The sequence below is a fragment of the Talpa occidentalis genome, unplaced genomic scaffold, assembly GCF_014898055.3.
Source record: "Talpa occidentalis isolate TD23 unplaced genomic scaffold, MPIMG_talOcc4v2.1, whole genome shotgun sequence".
Classification (NCBI taxonomy): domain Eukaryota; kingdom Metazoa; phylum Chordata; class Mammalia; order Eulipotyphla; family Talpidae; genus Talpa; species Talpa occidentalis.
Genome location: NW_026555331.1, coordinates 6,905,473 through 6,926,106, shown reverse-complemented (window position 1 = coordinate 6,926,106; position 20,634 = coordinate 6,905,473). Strand labels below are relative to the sequence as shown.

General features: G+C 52.2%; 2 long non-coding RNA genes across 3 annotated transcripts in view; both read left to right on the top strand.

Annotated features, from left to right (window-relative positions):
* Positions 1 to 5,566: 5,566 nt before the first annotated feature.
* Positions 5,567 to 20,634, top strand: part of LOC129145258 (uncharacterized) — a 38,986-nt gene continuing 23,918 nt past the window's right edge. The window contains exon 1 of the long non-coding RNA XR_008550505.1: positions 5,567 to 5,806. This is a non-coding gene — a long non-coding RNA (uncharacterized LOC129145258). The remainder of the gene's footprint in view (positions 5,807 to 20,634) is intronic.
* Positions 6,725 to 9,050, top strand: LOC119237071 (uncharacterized). 2 transcript variants are annotated; one of them, XR_008550504.1, is made up of 4 exons: positions 6,725 to 7,251; positions 7,448 to 7,602; positions 7,697 to 7,869; positions 8,688 to 9,050. It is a non-coding gene; the product is annotated as an uncharacterized LOC119237071 (long non-coding RNA). The 2 variants fall into 2 exon arrangements; XR_005123193.2 differs by lacking the exon at positions 8,688 to 9,050 and having other exon boundaries at positions 7,697 to 8,340.

Genomic DNA, 20,634 nt, shown 5'->3' with positions numbered 1-20,634 from the left:
AGCTCATCGGCGCTCCCCCCGCCCACCCTGGCCTCATCATGAGCATGCATGTAACGACGTGTGGTTTACCTTTGTGCAAACACAGGGAGCACAGTAGTGGGGCACATTGCAGCCCCTGTTCCTTGAGTCTGGTCAGCTGTGAGGCAGCTAGGAAGCACAAGTGTGCAGGCAGGACCCACAAGTGGTGCTGAGTGCAGGGACTTCCCGTCAAGAGCTCTGGGGGGTTCCCTGGAGCCACCATCCCCTCAACTCAGCTTCGCAGCTCTGGCCTTGTGATGAAGAAGGGGGTAGAGTTGGGCACAGCTGAGCCTGGGCATCATCTTCCCGGGGGAATTGAGTCCTCCCCGAGCTTTCGAGGCTTCCAGGACTGAGCAATGTCAAAGCCCCCTCAAGGGCAGGCATCCCTCATTTCATTGCGTGTTGCTTTATTGTGCTCTGCAGATACTGTGCTTTTTACAAGACCCTCCACCAGCAAAAAGATTATGATTTGCTGAAGGCGCAGATGATGGTGTGCTTTTCTGGGCAATAAAGTATTTTTTATTTAAGATATGTACTTTTTTTTTTTAGATATAAAGTTTCTGCACATTTAATGGCCCGCAGTAGAGTGTAAACAGAACTTTTATGTGCCCTGGGAAACCGAGCATCCCGGCGACTCGTTGATTCTGGTATCTTCTGGGCTGTGGTGTCTGGCTGAGCCTGCTGTCTCCGAGGGCACCTGTGTCTCATCAGTCCGGACTCTCTGGACTGAAATATAACAGGTGCTTATCCGTCAGCATATAGTCAGGAGGGAAAAGAAACCGCAGTCCCTACGAACAGGGCCCATTGATGTAGAGACGTCCTTGCTGTAACAGGGATCAGAGAGTGTGTGGTGTTGATTGGAGCAAAGTAAGGGGTCATGGAGGACACAGAAGAGGTGATGCGAGGAGCAGCCGTCACCCCAGGGCAGAGAGAGCACCCAAGGGAGATCCCCCCAGGTTGAGACTTTGGTCTGTGCCGGACAAGGCTGCGGCTGCTGAATGGACAAGCTGCGGTGATGTCATGCCAACAGCACTTACTAGAAATGTGTCCTCGGGAGCTTGTAAGCAATCTGCTCTCCATGGGGGTCAGGAAAGTTGTTCAGACGGCAGTGTCACCAGGAAGCCTACAATATCAGCAGGGCGAGGTGCGGGGGGCCACAGGGAAGGTGCTAGCCACCGTGCCCCCCGTTGGACACTGGGGTAGTCACCTGGGTGCAGAGCTGTGCCCCAGGATGCTGGCGGCCCAAGGGCTGGAACCCGGACAAAAGGTGCCGCCTCCTGTATGTCTCTCCCCCGCCCTCTCCTGGCAAGCTTCAGCATTGCCTCACCCGGCGCAGGAAGAACGTTGGAAGGAAGAACATTGGACGTGGTCCTTGCTGAAACTGTAATGGGTGGGGAGCTCAGATGGATTTCATCTGAATTTTAAAAGATGGCGAGGAAGGCAGGAGCCTGGGATGCGCAAAGGATCGTCCACTGCCTGGCCTCTGCAGCCAGGGCTTGGGTGTCCTCGCACGATGAGACATGGACTCTTCTCTGGAATATCTCTGAGCTCAGTGGAGAAGTAAAGAGATGTGATTAAGGAAGGTGAGGCGCGCGGCCTAACATTTCACGGAGCCAGTAATAAAAAATAAATCTGGAGTCAATAATGGAAAATTGGCACGGCTGCCAGTGGGGACTTTTGGACCGCGGGTAAGGCTGGATCCAGGGACAGCCCAGAAGACACAGTAGCAGTGTAAACCAGGCAGCTGTTGGCAGCTCCGGGTGGATGTAGAAAGACGGACTTCTCTTATCTGCAGGGAGCTTGCTGGGCTGTGCCCCGCTTCTGAGCAACAAACGAGGCTTTGTCAGCTGGGGTCACCTGCTTGTACCTTGACTGAGACTATAGGAGAAGGGGAGGAGCCCCAACAGCCACGTAACTGCTTGGCTTTCCACACAGGAGCCTCCCTAGCCCACTGCACCCACACTGCCCACTTCATTTGGCACCGCCTCTTGCCCTTGGGGCCTTGAGGTCTCACACCCCATGTCTGATCCAGCAGGAAATCCGCCTGGCTGTGCTTCTGATGCCACCACCCCCCTCCGCCACCACCTCTGGCTTAGATGCTTGTGCCAGATCCAGCCAGCTCCTGCCCGGCCTTGGCCCTCCCTCCCCATCTATTCTTAGCACCTCTTTTCCAGCCTTCCTGTAAATTGTGACTCAGACACACCCTGGGCTGTGCACATTCCTGAGGCTGCCGCCTTCCCCAGAGCAGGGCCCTCATCACCCTGGGCCTGCTGACCTGGCCGCACCGTCTCACTTCGCGCCCCTGCGCTCCCTCTCCCTCTGCCCTTCCAGCCTCGCTGGCCTCCTCGCTGTTTCTTTTGTTCCTGTCTCCCCCTCCCTTGCTCCCCTACCCACAACCCAGTGTTGTGGCTGGAGGGTCCTTGTGCTTCTTATGATTCCAAATGCCCTTTGGCAATAACTGTCAGGAAAGGAAATTTTGAGAAAAACAGAAGCTTATTACTCACAAGACCTGACAACGACACCTCCTGCCTGGTGCACGGTGAGGTCACGGGCAGAGTGGGGGAGAGCAGGGGCTTGGAGGTCCTGCTTTTATTGGGGTCAAGGATCAGGGATCTAGGGTTTCATGAGCTGCCTCTTTATTGGTGAATTTAAAACCTAAGAGTGGGGATTTCAGAGCAGGGTGCGAGGGAGAGAAAAGAAAACAAATCAAGGGTCTCCGTGGTCATGTAACTCAACGAGGACCCTTACAGCAGAGGCGCTCGGCCTGGCCCCGCAGCGAGTCGTGTGGCTGGTCACGTGTGTGTCTGCCCTGGCCCTCTGCAGTAGAGGCTTGGGGCCTGACAACTTAAGCCAGGCGCTTGCATTCCGAGAAGAAAAGCCAGCAGCCAGGGTGTGCTGCGCACCATTCCTCAGAACTGCCGGCGCGCCTCCCTCCCCAGGACCTTTGCCCCAGCTGTTTCATGTGCCAGGAACACCCCTTCCCGAGTCTCCCTGCAGATACCACTGCTCAGGGAGGCCAGCGCGGCCGTCCCTCAGAACACTGCAGCCCTCCCTGATGCCCCGTCCACCCTGACAACCCTCTGTTTCCCCTTGGCACTTAGAATATTCTAAAATAATTCACTTATTTACTGTTTTTTTATAAGCATAGCTCCCACTAGACTCTTAGCTCCACAGGAGAGGAATTTTTATCTGCTCTGTTCCTGGCTCTGTCTTCAGAATCTAGAATCTGCCCGGGGCATGGCACTCCCATGCACACGTCTGCCGGATGAAGGCATGGCTCGGAATAGGCGGGGTGAGGAGCTGGGTGGGGGGACACAATTCATTCCATCTAATGCAGTGCATCCTTGCCCCAGCCCTGGACAGCAGAGTTTTCAAAGTGGTGGCTCAGCACCATCTTTAGTAGGGATGCAACCCACAAAAGTTAGTGCAAACTAGAGTTTCTACCATTGGAAATGGCCCCAAGACCATAACAAATGCTCTCAATCCGTTTCTGTGCCGCTCGTCCTAGGCTTCCATCTCCCAGGGCAGTGGGCCCGCGTGGTGGGGTGATTCGGACCTTCATCTCCACGGCACTGGGGCCTTCAGTTGTCTTTGTCCGGACTTAGTTGTTGGAATTGCTGCAGCTACTCTTGGTCTCTGAGGTGTGCTTGGTCTCTGCATATGCTTCCTCACTCACCCCAACCCTACACTGGAATCCCTGAAGTGTGACTACCTTCCTCCATTATATGGCAAACCTAGTTCCTCATGACGATTGGCATCATTCACACCCACCCCCAAATCCCCCCACCCCCATCAATAAGAAAGAAACTACGGTCACTGCATTCCTGGCCCAAATGGCTTCTCAGGTAATACGGCCTGGATCCTTACCACCAGGAGCTCACGCTTCTGGCCGTCACGCCAAGCCCTTCTCAAGCTGTGGCTGCTCCATGTGCACATTTAGAATCAAAAATTCCTTTAGGAAGCACCAAGAAAATCCACGTGGATAACTAGGTTTCATGGCTAATCACTCCTGCCAGGATCCTGTCTCCTTTCCTTGTCTAATTGAAGGATTTCTAATTGAAATGACAGGGCGGCAGACAAGTCACACACGTAGTAGGGTTCTTATTGCGTGGTACAAGCATCCCCTTGGAAAGCCTGGACCTCTGAATCCACAGACCTCGGAACTGTGCAAACAGGAAGCACCCCCAGAGGTTACTGGGTGTGATGGTCAACTAGGTCACAGAATTTTACCCCTTAGTTCTGGGACTCGTGGACTGGAGACCCCATTACATAATGATTGTTGGGCTAGAGCACACAGCGCCTTCCGGGAGCTGGAACCCCATCCTCACGGGTTCTCGCTTCAAGCTGCCGTCTAAGTTGTCCCTCAAAATAGGCTGGCCCATTGGTCAGTCAGCCCAGAAACTTCAGGGTCAGCCAGGTGACTGCTGGAAGTTTTGATCATAACCGCCCATTTCAGCAACCCAAGCAGATATTGCTTAATATCCATCCTCTTAATGTGAGATAAAATCTTGGTAAAGTCTCTGACTTGGGTCCACTCCCTCCTGGACCGCCGTGGTTCCGGGAGTGGCTACTGACTCTCCATTCTGAAAGCAGAGCTGGAAGGTGAGTCTTGTGATGACCAAGGGGATTTTAAATTTCCCAAGGGACTGTTTGGTGGAACAGGCGAACAGACTTAATCACCACATTTGCCACTATTCCAAATTGGCTTTAAAAATTCACAGTTTGGGTTTAAAAACTTACAGTTTGGGCATTGGTTTCATGAGAGAGAAATCCGTTCTCCTCTTTGTCCTTAGTAATAGATTTTCCAGTTTTTATCTGGGCATGTGAGCGCCAATGGGAGAAAAACATTCAAGGCCTCCTTCTTTGCAGTAAGTTTGGCCAATAAAATGTTAAGAAGCATTATCGAAGACTTGTGGGAAGCAAAGTTAAAGTGAGCACATTACCTTTTATCCCTTGCTTCTACCTTCCTTTTGGATCAATGCAAGTATAAATGGCTGGTGTTCCAGCAGCTCTTTTGCCATCATGAGGCAAACTTGGTAATCAAAGTCACACATAACAGAATATCCAGGTAGAAAGAGCAGAGTCTCTGTTACCACAGAGCATCATATTCAGCCTGGGTTAAATATTCAAGATTTCTTGAATATGTAAGAGAATTCTTATTTTTAAGTCACTTCTAATTTGGATTTCCATGTTTCTCATCCTAAATAAGACTGCTTCCTTTTTGTTTGCCCATAAGCTCAGCTGGTTTCTTGACAATTCTCTACTTGGTTAATGCTGATGATTTCTTCAAGGCCCAGCTCAGCTCTCACCTCCTCCATGCAGACTTCATTGATAGCTTCCAGTTACCTTCTCTGTCCCTGCTCTCTAAACTTAAGGCTAAGCTAGGCCACATTTCCCCCCTTAAAATTCCCACAGCACCACATAATAGCTTCTATTACGTGCTGTTATTGCATCCTATGCTACATCACTTGACACACAAATGAACTCATGTTTGCATGTTTCTTTCAACTGTGAGGGTCATTGTTCATTCACTGGTGTGGTGCTCAGTACCTGGTACATAGTAGGTTTTTGAAATGTTTGTTGAATTGACTTCTTATCAGACACAAGCATGATGGAGCCATGGAGCGATGGTACCCAGACCTGGTGGATCTCACGCTCGCCTTCCCTGTGATCCTTGCTGACAGGTACCTGGGACTCAGGCTGGTGGCACCTCCTGGGAGCTCTGCCTGCTCCCAGATCTTCCTGGGCACAGTTGAGGTTTCACAGCATATTCTTACTGGACTGCAAGGTGGGTGCAAAGTAAGGAAAGACAGAGTCTTAGTGCCAGAGAAAAGCCACCTGCAGATCTGCAGGGACCTCCACCCTGCACAGCCTTTCTCCTCCTGTCCATCTGCCCTTGAACAAATGGCTTCAAACCCAGGAGCTTTGAAAATTAGGAGATGTGTGCACCCCGCCTTTGTCTTTCTCGCTCTTTCAATGCTAAGAATAGTCTATTTTCCCTCCAAAATGCCTTTGGTCTCTCTCCTAGTCTGTCCTTCCTCTGGGCCCCAGAGGAGTCACCCTAGAGCTGAGACCAAAGCACAAATCCTTGCTTTCTGTTGCCACCCAACTAACTTCACAGGCTGAGGATGCTCCCCGGAGACTGGCCTGCCTATGTGTCTGTAATCGTGTGGGGCTGGGATGCTATGTTGCCCACCTGCCACCCAATGCCCACCTCCTACCCGGCCCCCACCTGCCTTGTCAGCCTGCAGGATTGCCACTGGAGCCTGTCAGATGTATCGAGGGCTCCAGATTCTCTTTTCTGTCTGCCCCAACCAACAATGAGCCTGCCTGGTCTGGTGTGGCTGCACCCCAGCTTCCTAAGTGGATTTTGCACCTTCTCTCATTGTTTTTAAAGATTTATTTATGCATAGAAGAACTGGGGTGTGGTTTATCCCCTGGAAATAGACTTGTACCATGTTGCCCCAGCATGGCCTCGTGCTGTGGCTCTCCTGGGGGCCTTCCTGCCAGGAGACCCCTTTGCAGCCACTGAGTGTGTTGAGAAGTTCCAGCAACACTGACTCTCCAAAAGGAACATCTGGGAATTCATGGGCCCTTTTGTTCCCAGGAGGCCCCTTTGGCCCCACGACAACTGTGCACTTTCTCCCAGCCTTGTCTGCAGAGAGGGACAACCTTTGTGAGGTCACAGAGCACAGGGCCCTGGCGCCTCCTGCAGGGAAGCAGGTGCATTGCACAGCAGGGACACACAAGGGACCTTTTGCAGAACAAAGTGGGTTTGCTTCAAGCTGGGACCTGATTCCACCTTGACCATGAAGCAAGACTACTTTTTAAGATCTAGCCTCTCTCTTCACAATCAACAGCAGGACTTCTCGAACCTTCAAGTATCTATGAATTCCCTGGGAGTCCTGTTCAGATTCTGATTCAGTCGGCAGAGGCAGGGGCCTGGGATCCTGCATTTCTAACACACCCCCAGGTGATATCTTTGTTGCTTTCCTAGGACCAGACTTTGGCAACCATGGTCTCTGGCCCCAGTCCTTAGTATCTGCCAGGTGGCAAACAGTAGGTGATGGGTAAATTTTTGCTGACTGGATTAAATAATTCATCCTGACTACAATGTTGACAACAGAAACCATGGATTGAGCTCTTTGTATCTGACAAGCACTGCGGGTGTCTACAGCAGAGATGCACCTCGTGCTCTGTATCCCTCGCCGACTCACAGATGAGCTATTCTGAGTATGTTGTGGGTGCTTGAATATTTTTCTTATTTTATTGAGGGGTTGCACTTACCTTTATGTCAGTGCTATAAAGCACAGATTTCCAAGTGATTAAGAATGTCGAGATCACGGACTCTGAGCTGGGTGTTTGGAGGGACACCAGGGAGCCGGGGTACCCCACAGCTTTGTGCAGCCTGCTGCTGTGTCCAATGCAGGGTACCTTCTGCGAGAATGAGTCTGCAGACCTCACCAGACTGTGTGTGTGACCTCAGAAGAGAGGGGAACAGATGCTTTAGACAAAGACGATGGTCTCTGTGGAGGATTATCCTGATGGATTTAATTTACTTTTCAGAATTTCCAGAGGATGGAGGTAATTTTGAACATGTGGCAGAACTGCTAGAGATTTGTGATGATTATGAATGGTTGAGGTTCTGGGATTGTGATTTCTCTCTCTGGCTTCTCAGTTCCTGCTTGAATTCTCTGAGCTACATTTGAGCCAAGGCCCATGTCTTCTTGGCCAGCGGGCCTGTGAACTTGGCTGTCCCTACGGCACATAACAGGACGTGCCAGTGGAGCAGGAATGCTGGCCTGGGCTGCAGGGGGCCTCTCCAGAATTCCACTTCCCACCAAGAGAGAGGTGGGTGCTGCAGGATGATCTAAGATGAAGGTGTCATCTTCTAGTTTGGCCACTAGGCCGCGCTCTTGGTCTGCAGTCGGGGTCCTCCATCTGCTCGGTGCCAGCGCTTCATTCAAAAGGATGATGGCTACCAACTTACAAAGTATAAAGTCACACCAAAATGATCAATAGTGAACGGGATGGGGCAGATGATTAGCTGCATCCCGACTCCCCTGTGTCTGCAGGATTGACAGCACCGTGCCCACGCTGCACACTCACATTCACCCCGAGAAGCCACAGGTTGCCAGCTCTTTCAGAGGGATCTGCCTTCCTCCTGCAAAGCTTTCTCGCTACTTAGCATAAGGCGGATGGAAAATGATCCCTCTAGGTACAGATTTCCAGCCCCAATTTAGTTTGGCAACATTAGACTGTGCAACTCACAAGAGCTTCCCCGGGGCATGAGCAGGAAGTTCTAAGTGTGTGGGCTGCAGGGGAGACAGAACCCGGCGCGTCCCTGCCAGGCTGGGGAGCAGGTGAAAACCCTCCCAAGGCTGCTCCCACGCCCCGGCCTCTTGCCTTCCTTGGGTCCCTGCTCCAAATTCGTGCCTGCAGGTGGCTGCAAGACATAATGAAGGCGCCCTGGAGGCTAGGCAGGGCATGAGGGTTCCACCTGGTGCTGGTTTTGCCAAGCTCTTGGCTGTGTGATTTGGACCAGTTGCTTCCTGCCCTGTGCTCCCTCTATAAAAGGGGCGCAGTATTACCTGCTCCAATAGGGCGTGGGGTTCGTGAATTGCCACGTGCTCTGTCAGTGGGAGGTGGTCAGAGGAACCCACTTCTAGGTCTTAAATTGCTACTTGGCTTGCGGCAAACGTCTCAACCTCTCCTGGCCTTGAATTGCTGTCTGTAAAAGAGAAGTCTGGATGAATGATGAGACGATGCTTGTGGGAGTTCCATTCTGCTCATCTCCTTCTGGAAGATGCCCCCTGCCTGTGCTGCTCACCTGTACAGACCTGGCCTGGGCCATCGGCAGGGAAACCAGGGGATTGTGGGAGCAGGTACACGGATGGGCATCAGGAAGGTACCTGCATTATTCCTCTCACCCCATTTGCCTGTGCCAGGGTGTGTGGGGGAGACCTTCTTTTCCTGGCCCATTGGTTACGGTTGCAGTTCAGAGACCATCTACCTCCCTGCCCTGCCTTCTCCAACGTCCCAGGCAAGGTCAAGTCCCCTGGTTCTGTGCTTGCTCTTGGCCTCAAATCACAAAAATAACATGGCTCACACCTTTGTGGTTTTTTCTTTTTACTTGTTTGTCTTTGAATTGAGCCTTATTTTCCCCTATTCTTCTTCCTCTTTCAGCTTGTTCCAGATGAAATTTACTTTCTATTGGGTGACGAGTATGTGTCTTTTTCACTGTCACAAAGCAGATGCCTGTCATGGGAGAGCCGAGCATTTCTGCACTCAGAGCCTGGCATGCGGTGATCTCTTGGGTAGAGATCTGTAGAGAATGAATGAATGAATGAATGGATGGATGGATGAGACGTCCCTAATAATGGGATTTCAGTCTTCCTGGCAGCGTGTGGATGAGGATGGATTTTGTGAAATGATAGGATGCGGCTTCCTCTACCAACACAAATGAAAATAATCTTTTTTCTGCTGCCCAAACAATTGATGTCAAGGTCACACATTTGCAATCCCAGCCTCAGTCTTATCGTTCTCTTTTTTGGCATTGTGTGTGTTGTAGTATAGACTTTGTGTTTGCTTTTATTTTCCTTGAAGGTTAAACTTTAGCTTTTTTCTGTCTATAAAGATGTTTTAAAAATCCCATCTTGAAGCTTTAAAGGGTTTTCTCCTAGTAGCTAGATAAAGATATATAAAATCTACCCACCTTACAAATGAAAATGATTGCTACACATCCAAAAAGTTATCTGCATCAGATAATAACAGCCAGCTGGAGTCTTTCTTTAAACACTCACTTCAGGAATTTACCTGAAAAGGCAGATTCCTTAGAGACCCAGCGGTAGGAGCGTCTAGGAACAGGGCAGGGACTCCTTTGTACAGGAGGCAGCCACAAGGCCATCGGCCTCAGCCTGGTTTGGCAGGGAGGGAGTCTGAAGCTTCATGTGTTTAGCACTTGCCAATTCATGGACTGGCCGCCAATCAGGGTTGATTCTGAACTTGCAGGCTGTCCACCCCTCCCCCATGATGCGGTCCCCCCACGAGGACCTTTGTGGAGACTTTGTGGAACTCTAGCTTGATGCAAACGCTGACTGCGTCTGTGTCTCAGACCATCTACCCCTCCTCGTGGGTGGCTGAGTCCAGCCTGCCTGTGTGGTCACGGAGGTGACGAGCCAGGACGGGGGTCAGGCAGCTGGGGATGCTCTCCACCTGGGCTGCCTTGTTGTCAGGGTCCTTGCGGGCCCCTCAGTCAGGGAATTGAGGCTGATGCTAAATGGCTTATAGGGTAAGGAAAAATGTCAGGCTTTTCTGCCCTCCTGCCATCAGGATAGATGATGGATCCTTGCGGTCCTGAATGCATGCCTGATGGCGGCACCTGGAACAGGGTGTGGGCCTAGGTAGATGGGATTCACATGGGCTAAGACTGGGCTTTTTTAAGGGTGGTGTCACAGGGACACCAGCAGAAGCCTAAGGAGAAGCCGAAAGAGAAGCCGAGAGAAGGCCGGAGAGCCCAGAGAGTGAAAACTTGCTGGGGGCTGGGAGGCCTGCCAGCCTCCCGGCCCTCCAGCCTCCTGGCCCCCCAGCACCCCTGCCTACCAGATGCCTGGTGAGCCCCAATAAAAGACCTGCAAAAGCCACTAAGGACTCTGACTCCTCCTTTAGCCAGTCTGCATGGGATCCTAGAAAACCTGCACTGTGGTCAGTCCTGCCTTTACATGGCTCAATTGCTCTTGGACCCTAAGAGCACACACAAAAACGAAAACTTCCTTAGTTTGTGAGGTCTGCGCTCACACACAAAGCAGGTGCCAGAAGACAAGCTTGCCTGCTGGGCAAGGAGTGGGGGCTCAGTTTTTAACCTTAGGAATGATACCCGGACATGGCCCTGTAACACTTCCCATATTGTGTTGCCTTGCTGAGGACATGAGTTCCCTCCAGGGACTAGCCGCGCAGGTGCCTTCAGTCCCTGAACACCGCCCTCCAGGAGCACTTTGGCCCTGTCCCCAGCTGGATTTGGGTTCTTCCGGGCCCAGAAACGTCTCTGGCTATGCTGCCTTTGGCCTGAGTTAAACGCCCCATCTTTTTCTTAATTCCTCTTGGCTGACTCGTGACGTCGGCAACGTCTCAGCACATAGAAGTCAACTCTCGGACGCTGCGGATACCGGGAAATGTCTTGATTTTGCTCCTTCACCGGGACGGATTCTGACAGTGTTCTGACTCCAGTTTCTTGGTGGGCGACCTTTTCTCCCCTTCCTTAGCTGATGCCCATCGGCTCTGATAACGGCGTCTTGGCTTGGGTCTGTAGTGACATGGTGGCCTTTCCTGCTGCCGATGCAGAGGCTCTGAGATGCCGAGCATGGAAAGTGCCCTGTTGTTCCTCTGCCCGCCTGGGGCAGTGTGGGTGTCAGTGTTCCTGTACTTTCTGCAGACTGGCCACCGCACGCGGCATCTTTGCTCCCTGACATATATGTATATTGTGAAATCCCCTCAACCCACTAACAGGTCTTTGCCAACACTTTCCTAGGGTCCCAGATGTGGGCTTCCCACAAGCAGAACTGATTCACCCTTGTGACGTTGTGGATTGTGTCTAATTTTGACGCTGTCCGTGAGGATGTGATATGCGTGTGTGTAAATCTCCGTGCACAGCTCAGAGGGTTTCCTTACATTCCGCCCAGTGTGTCACAGGTGGATCTCATTTGGGAAAAGTGATGTGGCCTGGTCTGCTTTCATATTCTTTTTCTCCCTGAGGGAGGTTGAGGCTGGAACCCTATTTTACCTGTAACGGAGCGTGACTGCCAGGGAACATTTGGTTTCCTTTGCCCACACGCAGAGTACAGAAATTCCCTTCCTGCAAATCACTTTTGCTGAAGGGAGGCTTTCTCACGCATGCCAGATGATGTCATCTCCAGGCCCAGCTGTCCACAGAAGCCCGACGCCTTGGAAGTCACGATTTCCCAATCCCTCTTTGAGTTTCTAATGCAACAAAGAAAAATCCACTCACCTTTCTCTTCTTTGCCACAAGTTCTGAACACTCAGAAAGCCCCGATACTTTCCGGATTCTGCTCAGCAAGCACAAGCACCACCTTAATGGTTGGCGGGTTTTCCTCATTAGAGCATTTTTATGTCGAGAAACACACCTGCCACCCCCTTCTCCTCTGCATGGTTTTAGAGCCGGCCTTGTGTTTCCTCCTTATGAGTAAATGGTCTTTTAGTGTCTTCATGGTCAAGGTCACAGATGTTTCAGGGAAGATCTGGGTCCCCATCCCTGGCCTTCTAGGCCCACCTGGAGCTGAGTGTACTGGGGAATGAAGCTGGAGTGTTTCCAGAATGAAGCTGGAGTGTTTCTGTGCATTTTTGCACAGAAAACAGAAAAAATACATCATGACTTTTCCGACAACCCAGTATGTTGGTGCAACTGTGTCTGGAAAATGGGCCCCCTCGCCGCCCTTCGGGTTTCTCTTGACTCCGACTCCACCTATCTGGTAACTGTTATCGACATGGGGGCTTCTCATTGCTAGTTGAGCCCCCACGGCTTGCTTCTGGCAACAGCACCTGATTCCCATTTGGGAAAGCTGCTTCCCCAGGATGAGACAAACCTGCAAGGAGGTCAGAGGTCAGAGATGGGCTGGAGGTTTAGCCAATCAATTAAGAATTTGAGCCTTGAGTGAAGTCACAGGAAGCAGAAAAGATGGTGTGAGGATGTAGACGTGCAATGGGAAGCCGCGGGTGACGGACGCTGTTCCTCCCATGGGGTCCGGCGCCCAGACACCCTCCTTGTTCTGTCTTTCGAGGCCTGGCTATTGAGCTTTGTCTTTGATTCCTGGAGCTTCCCCACATCCTTATATTCTTCCACCAGATTCATTTTTGCTGAAGGTAACCAGGGCTACTTTCTGCTGCTTGCGGGTAGGAAGTCTTGCCAGCACCATTAGTTTGAATTTGCTAGTAAATGCTAGTGCACGAGCACCCTTAGACTGGATCAGCTGCCTTTAACTAGGAATCTAACAACCAGGGGTTGAAGCAGAGCAGCGAGAAGTTGTGCCAAGTGGAGCAGAACCATTCTTTGTGGATCCACTGCGGTGAGAAGGAGGCCAGAGGAGTAGGCTTGAATCTCTGCTGTGCTGTGTTGCTTAACAAGTTACCTCACTTCTCTGAGCTCAGAATTTCTTGGCATAAAAGCTCATTGGATCTTCATGAGATATATATTCAGGGAGTTCAGGAATTTCATCTTATTCTCCGCTGTAGCATCACAGTGGCTCGTAATAGCTTCCATAAGTAGAGGTCACATGTAGGAATCCGTGGACAATTAACTCCCTTGTGAAGCTACCAGATGATAACCCCTCTCCACCAGCAACTGTCTCTGTTTTGTCTGTCTCCAGCCCTCAGCTCTGTGACTGACCCAGTTCTGGCCTCCATCCTGGTTCTGGTCTCTTGGCCATAAACCTTAGCCCTGGGCCCTTCCATCTCCCTGCAAAGGTGCAGAGGGCCAGACAGCTGGAAGCAATGCCTTCCACCCACCTGCCTCCCCTAACTCACCGCACTCCCTTAGCCAGCCTGCTTCTAGCCCTGAACAGGGTCCCACCTGGAATGATACTTCTGGAAACCTTCTCAGCAGAAGGCAAGACTGCCCTGGGTCAGGGCTGTGTCAGATCACAGACACGCTGGACTGGTACAGGTCCTCAGTCTGACCACAGAGCCCAGCGCCTCTCTGCTGCAGCCCAGCTCAGACAGACTCTACCCCTCCCGTGCCGGGTCAGCCAGCGGGAGCCAGCCCCTTACCAGCCTCAGACCCACAAAGGGCCACTCCAAGGATGAATAAGGAAACAAAAATTTCCTGCACAACAGAGATGTTGCTTCTCAGGGGAGAGAAAACACCAGTTCAAAGGGCTGCCCCAGTTTCCAGCAACAAAGTTTCCCTGAGGAGGGGGAGCGTGGAGCTTGCTTGAGCACAGGGGAGTCATCAAAAGGGATGTTTTGGAGACAGGGAGGAGGCCGGCTTTGATGAGAATTTTGGCATCGTCTTTGAAAAAGGAAACTTGGATTAGCGCAGAGAGCGGGATGGCGAGGGGATGCATACGAGCTACCGCGTTGGGTTCGTCCCCTGTAGGCCGAGTTCTTTACTTTTCATGCCGGTGAAACAGTCCTCCCAGGAGCCTGGGGGCTGGTGAATTACCCATGTTTTAGAGGTGAGGAGATGGATCCGGGTCACGGAGCTCTGAGCGGCTGAGCCAGGGCTTTTCTGAACCCCAAGCTGATGTCTCTCCGCTTTGTCTCACGTTACAGATTGCAGATTTTTCTTCTCTGCTAACACAAAACCACTGTCATCCTGACTTAGGTGTCAGTATGGGGTGCCGTGCTATGGGCTCACTCCCTAGATCTGGTGAGGCGCCTCCGGGACGGGCACATTCTGGAGTAGCCGTCTGAGGCCTCGGGCCAGGAAGGGCTGCAAGGAGGCCGTGTGACCCCAAACCCCCATCCTGCACCGTCCCTCTGCACCTGGGGTGGGGAATCCCAGCTTCGGGGCCAGACCTGGGCAGGAGCCCCTTTGCAGGGCCTGTAGCTCATGGTTTTTCTTTACATTTTAAGAATTATTTCAGGCCTCCCCGGTGGTGCAGCGGTTGAGCGCTGGGTTGCGAAGCTGCCTGCAGCCTCTGCAGCGCCGGTTCGATCCCCTGCTCTCCCCGGTCACCGGAGGAGGGTCCCACATGGCGCGCAGACCTCTCCTGCCGCCCGCTGCTCCCCTCAGCAGTGTACTTGGTCCTTCTGCCTGCTCTGCTCCCCGCTCTGGCTCTGGTGAATTCTCTCACCCTCCCGCGCTTCTGACTGTACCCAGTGCTTGTATAAATAAATAAATCTTTAAAAAATAAAAAAAGAATTATTTCCCTATTATAAATGGCTGAAAAAAATAAGATTTTGTGAAATATCTGAAATTATAGATAATGAAAATTGTATGAAGATTTCAGTGTTGGGTAAAGTAAAAAAGTATCAGGCTTTTCTGCCCTCCTGCCATCAGGATTGATGCTGGATCCCTGCAGTCCCAAATGCATGCCTGACGGCGGGCACCTGGAGTGGGGTGTGGGCATGCATAAGTGGGTACACCTGGGCTGAGAGACTGAGCTTATAAGGGTGGCGTCACGGGGACGCCAGGAGAACCATGAGAGGCAGAGAGAATGCGAGAGAAGGCCGGAGAGCCCAGGAAGAGTGAAGGCTTGCTGGGGACTGGGAGGCCTGCCAGCCTCCCTGCCCCCCAGCACCCCTGCCTGCCGTGTGCCTGGTAAATCCCAATAAAAGCCTGCAAAAGCCACTGAGGGCTTCAGGACTCTCTCCTCCTTTACCCTGTCTGCTCAGGTCCTGCTCCGTGTCCTGCCGCTACAGTCCATCACTAAATGTTCACGGTCACGTGGCCGTCTGTTCCGTGTCATACAAAGAGGCTACTGCCCTCTGGTTGAGGGGAGCTGGGGTGGACATTTTGTGCCTTGTGAAGGCTAACACTGGTACCCTTGGTGGACACAGCTGGCTGCCCCACTCTCCAACTCCCTGTGAGCGAGTGGAGGGCGAGACACTCCACATAGACCCAGGAGTCCAGTCCCCATCTAGGGGGAGCTGGCCAGGCCTAGGAACACTGCCCTCCTGCTTGGGGGCATGGCAGAGCCCAGGTGGGCAGCTCTGGGGTTCCAGCAGAGCCTGGGCCCAGGGAACACAATCGCTATGCAGACCTTTCTAGACGCTCAGCCGTCCTGGAGGGGAGATACAAATACCGACCCCATTTCTGGGTAGTCCTGGAGCTTTGGAAACGGGTGATGGAGAGTGGCACAGACAGTATGGAGCTTGGCTGGCATGACCTGGTGTGGAGGCTGCTGCAGAGTCTCAGGATCAGGGGCTGTTTGAACAGATTCCCCCAGTGTAGCGCCCTCTTTTTATAGATAGGGAGACCAATGTCCAGGCAGGACCAGAGAAGCCCAGAAATTTGCCTGTGGTCACACAGCAAGTTGGCGAGAGATTGGAACGTGAGTATAACTACCCAGATAATTTCCTTTCTAAACTTGCCCTTCCTAGACCTAAGACTTGAGTTAATCAACAATGACGACCACAGGTAGCATTTACTGGACACGCAGTGCTCGTCACCCATCACGCTAAGCGCCGTTCTGAATCCCCTCCTGGGAATCGTCCGCGATGCCCCGTGGCTTATAGCCTAAGGCCTGCTTTCTCTAGCAAGAGCCTCGCAGTCCACCCAGGCACCTCCCCACCCCCGTGACTCTTCCATGACTCCTCGTCATGTTTCCTGAACCACCTCATTTCCCCACAACCTTCACTTCTGCCCACTTCCCCTTCCTTCTGGTTTCATTTTGCTCTTCAGCCAAGGCCAGCTGAGCTCTGATTCTCTCCTTTGATGTGACCGCCCTGGACGTGGTCGCTGGTCCATTGAAAGCGAGGTCTGCAGATGCGTGTGGGGCAGCGGTGGGTGGTGCCGCGAGAAGGTAGGGGCAGGCTGGAGAGGAAGGGGCCACAGAGAAAACTGGGTGCGCTGCAGGGCGAACACCAGTCCCTTCTTCCTTCACTGCACACTCATATGGGGAGCAGCACGGGCTGTGTCTTGGGGAGCAGGGGGAATGGGCATGTGTACAGGACACAGTGGAGGTGTTGGGAGCCCCCAGGGAGCACATTCCCTATGAGGTAGGAGGAGAGGTGGTTGTTTCCACCATGGTGCCAGGTGCTTCTGATGGGATGTGTCCTGAGCCCGGAAGAAGGGCGGGTTCTCGATGTGCAGAATCCATGGGAGAGGCAACTCCAGGTGCAGTTATCAAACAGGTGCAGTCATGGTGTTATAGAGCAACCCCGATATTAAAACGGGTTTCTGGCTGTGGGTTCTCACCCGTGCACTTTAAAGGGACTTATGAATACTCTACTACACACACACACAAAAGGTTAATAAAAGGTTTATTTACAAGAGAAAAGGAAATAAGGAAAATGTACAACTCAGGAAAAAAATAGGGAAATAAAGTCTTTAATGCGTCCTACCCGATCCGACGACCTGGAAACCCAAGGTCACTCTCAGAGCTGGCCGGACGCTGCGAGCTGGCGGGGAGCCAAAATGGGGGAGCCCCCCAAAGCCCACATGTCTGCCTTCTGTATCCACCTGGCTGCTTAACCCCACCCTCAGGTCCCAGCCACCTTCCCTTTGGTGATGATGGGATTTGGAGTTCCCAGTGTCTTTGGCTTTGACCTGGGGTGGGGGTGGAGTCCACAAAGCCTATATGGAATTAGCTTTGGGACATTCTTTTTTCCCTAACAATGGGAGTGTGAGCGGTGGGAGAACGTGCATCAGGAGACAAGGCAGTGAGACCCGGACCTGGATTTACGTAGGAGTGGACAGAGGCACCTGGAGGAAGGACATGCAGGAGGGGCCAGATGCTCTTCCAAGAGCTTTCGACACAGAAACTCTTGCTTCCACAAACATTATCCCTGTCTTACGGGTGAGGGGACTGGGCACAGAGGAGTGAAGTAACAGCCTGAGGTCACACAGCCAGGAAGAGTGCCCGAGCACTGGGCCTGGACGCCTGTCTGTTCTGCTTCACTGCCTGTTGGATGGACTAGAAGGGCAGGGAGAATCGTGGCAAAGAGGTAGAATAAATCTGTTTAGAGGAATGTGCACCAATTCTCAGGTGTAAAGTGGATTTTCCCAGCCACACTTCCAAGCTGCAGACCTGTCATAAATGAGGTGGAACTGTTAGGGCCCCAGAGGAAGATTCTGAAAGATTCTGCTGGGTCTCAGAGACCTTCCTCTGCATCTGTGGGTTCCACATCTGTAGAGTCGACCAAGTGCAGATGCAAAGTGTGTGCTGTGTGGTCAGGCCAGCCGTGGTGGGGTCCATACTGAGCACGCACAGACCTTATTTCTTCTCACTATTCCCTAAACAAAGCCGTGAAACAGCTATTTCCAGAACACTCAGGTGGTTTTAGGTATTAATGGAGAGATCATTTGAAGTATATGGGAAATTGTGCATAGGTTAAAAGCAAATTCTGAGATTATAAGGGACTCACTCTAGCATCCTTGTCCTGGAATCCAGGTCCCAAGAGTTAGCAGAATCTGAGGAGGCAGAGTCTCCTGCTTTGTCCTCCCTCAGTCAGTTTCTTTTTGTTTATGGTTCCTGAAGGCATTTGCATGACAATTTCCTTTTGTCAGTCTTCTGAGGGCTTGGCTTCCTGCTGCTGATTCTCACCTGAAGCCATAATTCTCCATTTGTGGCTCAATAACCATCTCCCCAGTGGCTAATTATGGACCATATGCTCCTGGGGCCAGTGGGCTGGGAAGGCAGGCTGGCACGCTCTGGGTCCGCCTAGTGTTCCCATTTCTTTTCTGGACTTGCTGGCTTCCATCCTGCCCTCCACAGAGTCTCCCCAGGACATCAGGAGGTGGCTTCCTCCCCCTCAGTGCTGCCTTTTACAGCGCCCCCAGTGGGGTTTAACCTGGCGTAGACTAGTCTGCCCGCCAGCTTCTCAGGGTTGACCAGCTGGCAAAAATTAACCTAAGGGCAGATGACGTCTGCTTCGTCCCACTGGGCGGGGCAATGAAGGGGAAGGGCCTGGCCTGGGGCTCAGAGAGCAGAGTTCTGGGCCCAGCTTTGTTGGGAAGTTGAGGCCTGACTTTGGAGAAATGTCATTATTTCCCTTCTTAGTTTTCTTCCGATGTGACAGGAGGATTTGGGCCGGAGTAGTGGTTTCTAGCCTCACTCATTCCTAGGTGTCTGAAAAGGCAGTAATGGGCATAGCGGGCTGTAAAACAGCACTGAACGCCCAGCTGCAGACTCCTGGAGAGAAGTGGTGGGTGGCTGCTCACCTCTGGGGCCCGCCGCCTGGGACAAGGCTGTCACAGGAGGTGCACGCGGTGAGTCTTTGCTGGGACGTGAAAGCTTTTCAGAGAGTCCAATAGAAATTGTTCTCTGGCTCCGAAGAAGCCGGGTAGCTACAAAAACCTTGACTTCTTTAACGAGTAGTGAAGATGCACTGCTCCGCTTTCCCTGCCTTGGCACAACCCAGTCTGTCCCTATGTAACAGGGTGGTCCCCAGGAAAGGGGGAGGTTCCCTGCCCCACCCAAGGGAGGGTGGAGCTGAGCAGGAAGAGGAGAAGCTGAAGAGACTGAGGTAGGAAGCAGGATGGAGCCAGGAGACCTGGAGGAGGCGCATGGAGCCTAGAGACACATGAAGAAACTGCGCTTGTCTTTTGGTCGTGGACTGGGTGACACAGATGTGGGTGAGACCCGTGGGGAGGTGACCATGGCAGCTTTTATCTTGATGTTGATTTTGCTCTTTTCCTTCCGGGCTTGTCCGGTTATTTCTGACCCTTTGCTGTGGGTCCCCACTGGAAGATGCTTTAGACTTGTGGCAGGCTTTGGGGCCTTGCTCTGGGCCAATCCCATTTGGATGGACTTTTACCCACGAGGGGACGGGTCACTTTGGGTGCTTCATTTAGAAACTAGACTCTTTGCCTTACCTGTATTGTTTCCTAGTTTTATTAAAGTTCCTTCCCATTAAAGTGTCATGTTTTGTGTTGATGCGGCGGATGGCAGAACCTATTTAGAATAGGCAGGTTTGCGGGGTATGGGCTGACCCTCTCCCTTTCCTATAACACCTAGAGCAGGAAAGGAATCTTTGGGAAGCAGGCTGGTTACAGAGAGGAACAGGGAAAGGCTGAAACCCAGGCCTGGGGACACCGTGGCAGCCCGGGGGCCAGGGCGCCTGAGAGCAGTGCCCAGTGCGACGTGCAGGATGCGACCGGACCAGCCGTGGTGGGCACTGCCCAGCCTGATGGGGTGTGGCGGCAGTTTTCTTGAGTCCTTAGGTTTTCTCAGACTTGCCCTGTCACCTTCCCGGACTATCACACAGTTGGAGGATTTCTGTCAAACAGGAGGACATTTAGATTCTGGGTGGCTGAAAGATGACAAAGGATCACCGCACCATAACGGGTCCTGCCAAGCTTACCTGGCTCTGGCTGGTAGACGCAGGCGGCCTTGGTGAACGGGAATGGAAAATAATGTATAGGTGCATTTTGATTTAGAAAGAGCTCTGTGCGCCTTGAGGCCTTTGAGAAGAGACTATCAGGAACCTTGTGGATAAACACAGACCTTTGCTGGGCCACAAAGCTGGGGCTTTCTCCTGGGGGGTTCCCCATGGAGGTGCAGCTACAGGAGCCCAGGGAGGCCTGCTTTTCTGGATCCCTAGTTCAGGGTGCGCCCCAGCGACCTGTCTTGTCTAGTCTCTCCGCTGCACTGAGCCTCATACCCCCAAACGGATGAGTTCATTGGGGTTCTGTGAGATCTAACACGGACTTGCACATTGCCGCCAACACTAGGCGTGCCCACTCGTGTTTCTAATAACAGTCAGCGAGGTCGGCAATACCAGTGTCTGTGCTGGTGTTTTTCTGGACAGTGCGGGCAGGTGGCTGTCCATGAAGAAGCACTTTCCCTTCACTTTCACACTAATTTATATTCTCTGTGCTCATTTTGTTTCCACAGTTGACATATGTCATCTGCAGCTGTCCAGTATTTTGTGAATAGCCTCACTACATCTTAATTATTTTTCACATTACAACTCCTGTGCTCTTAAGGTAGAATCTGG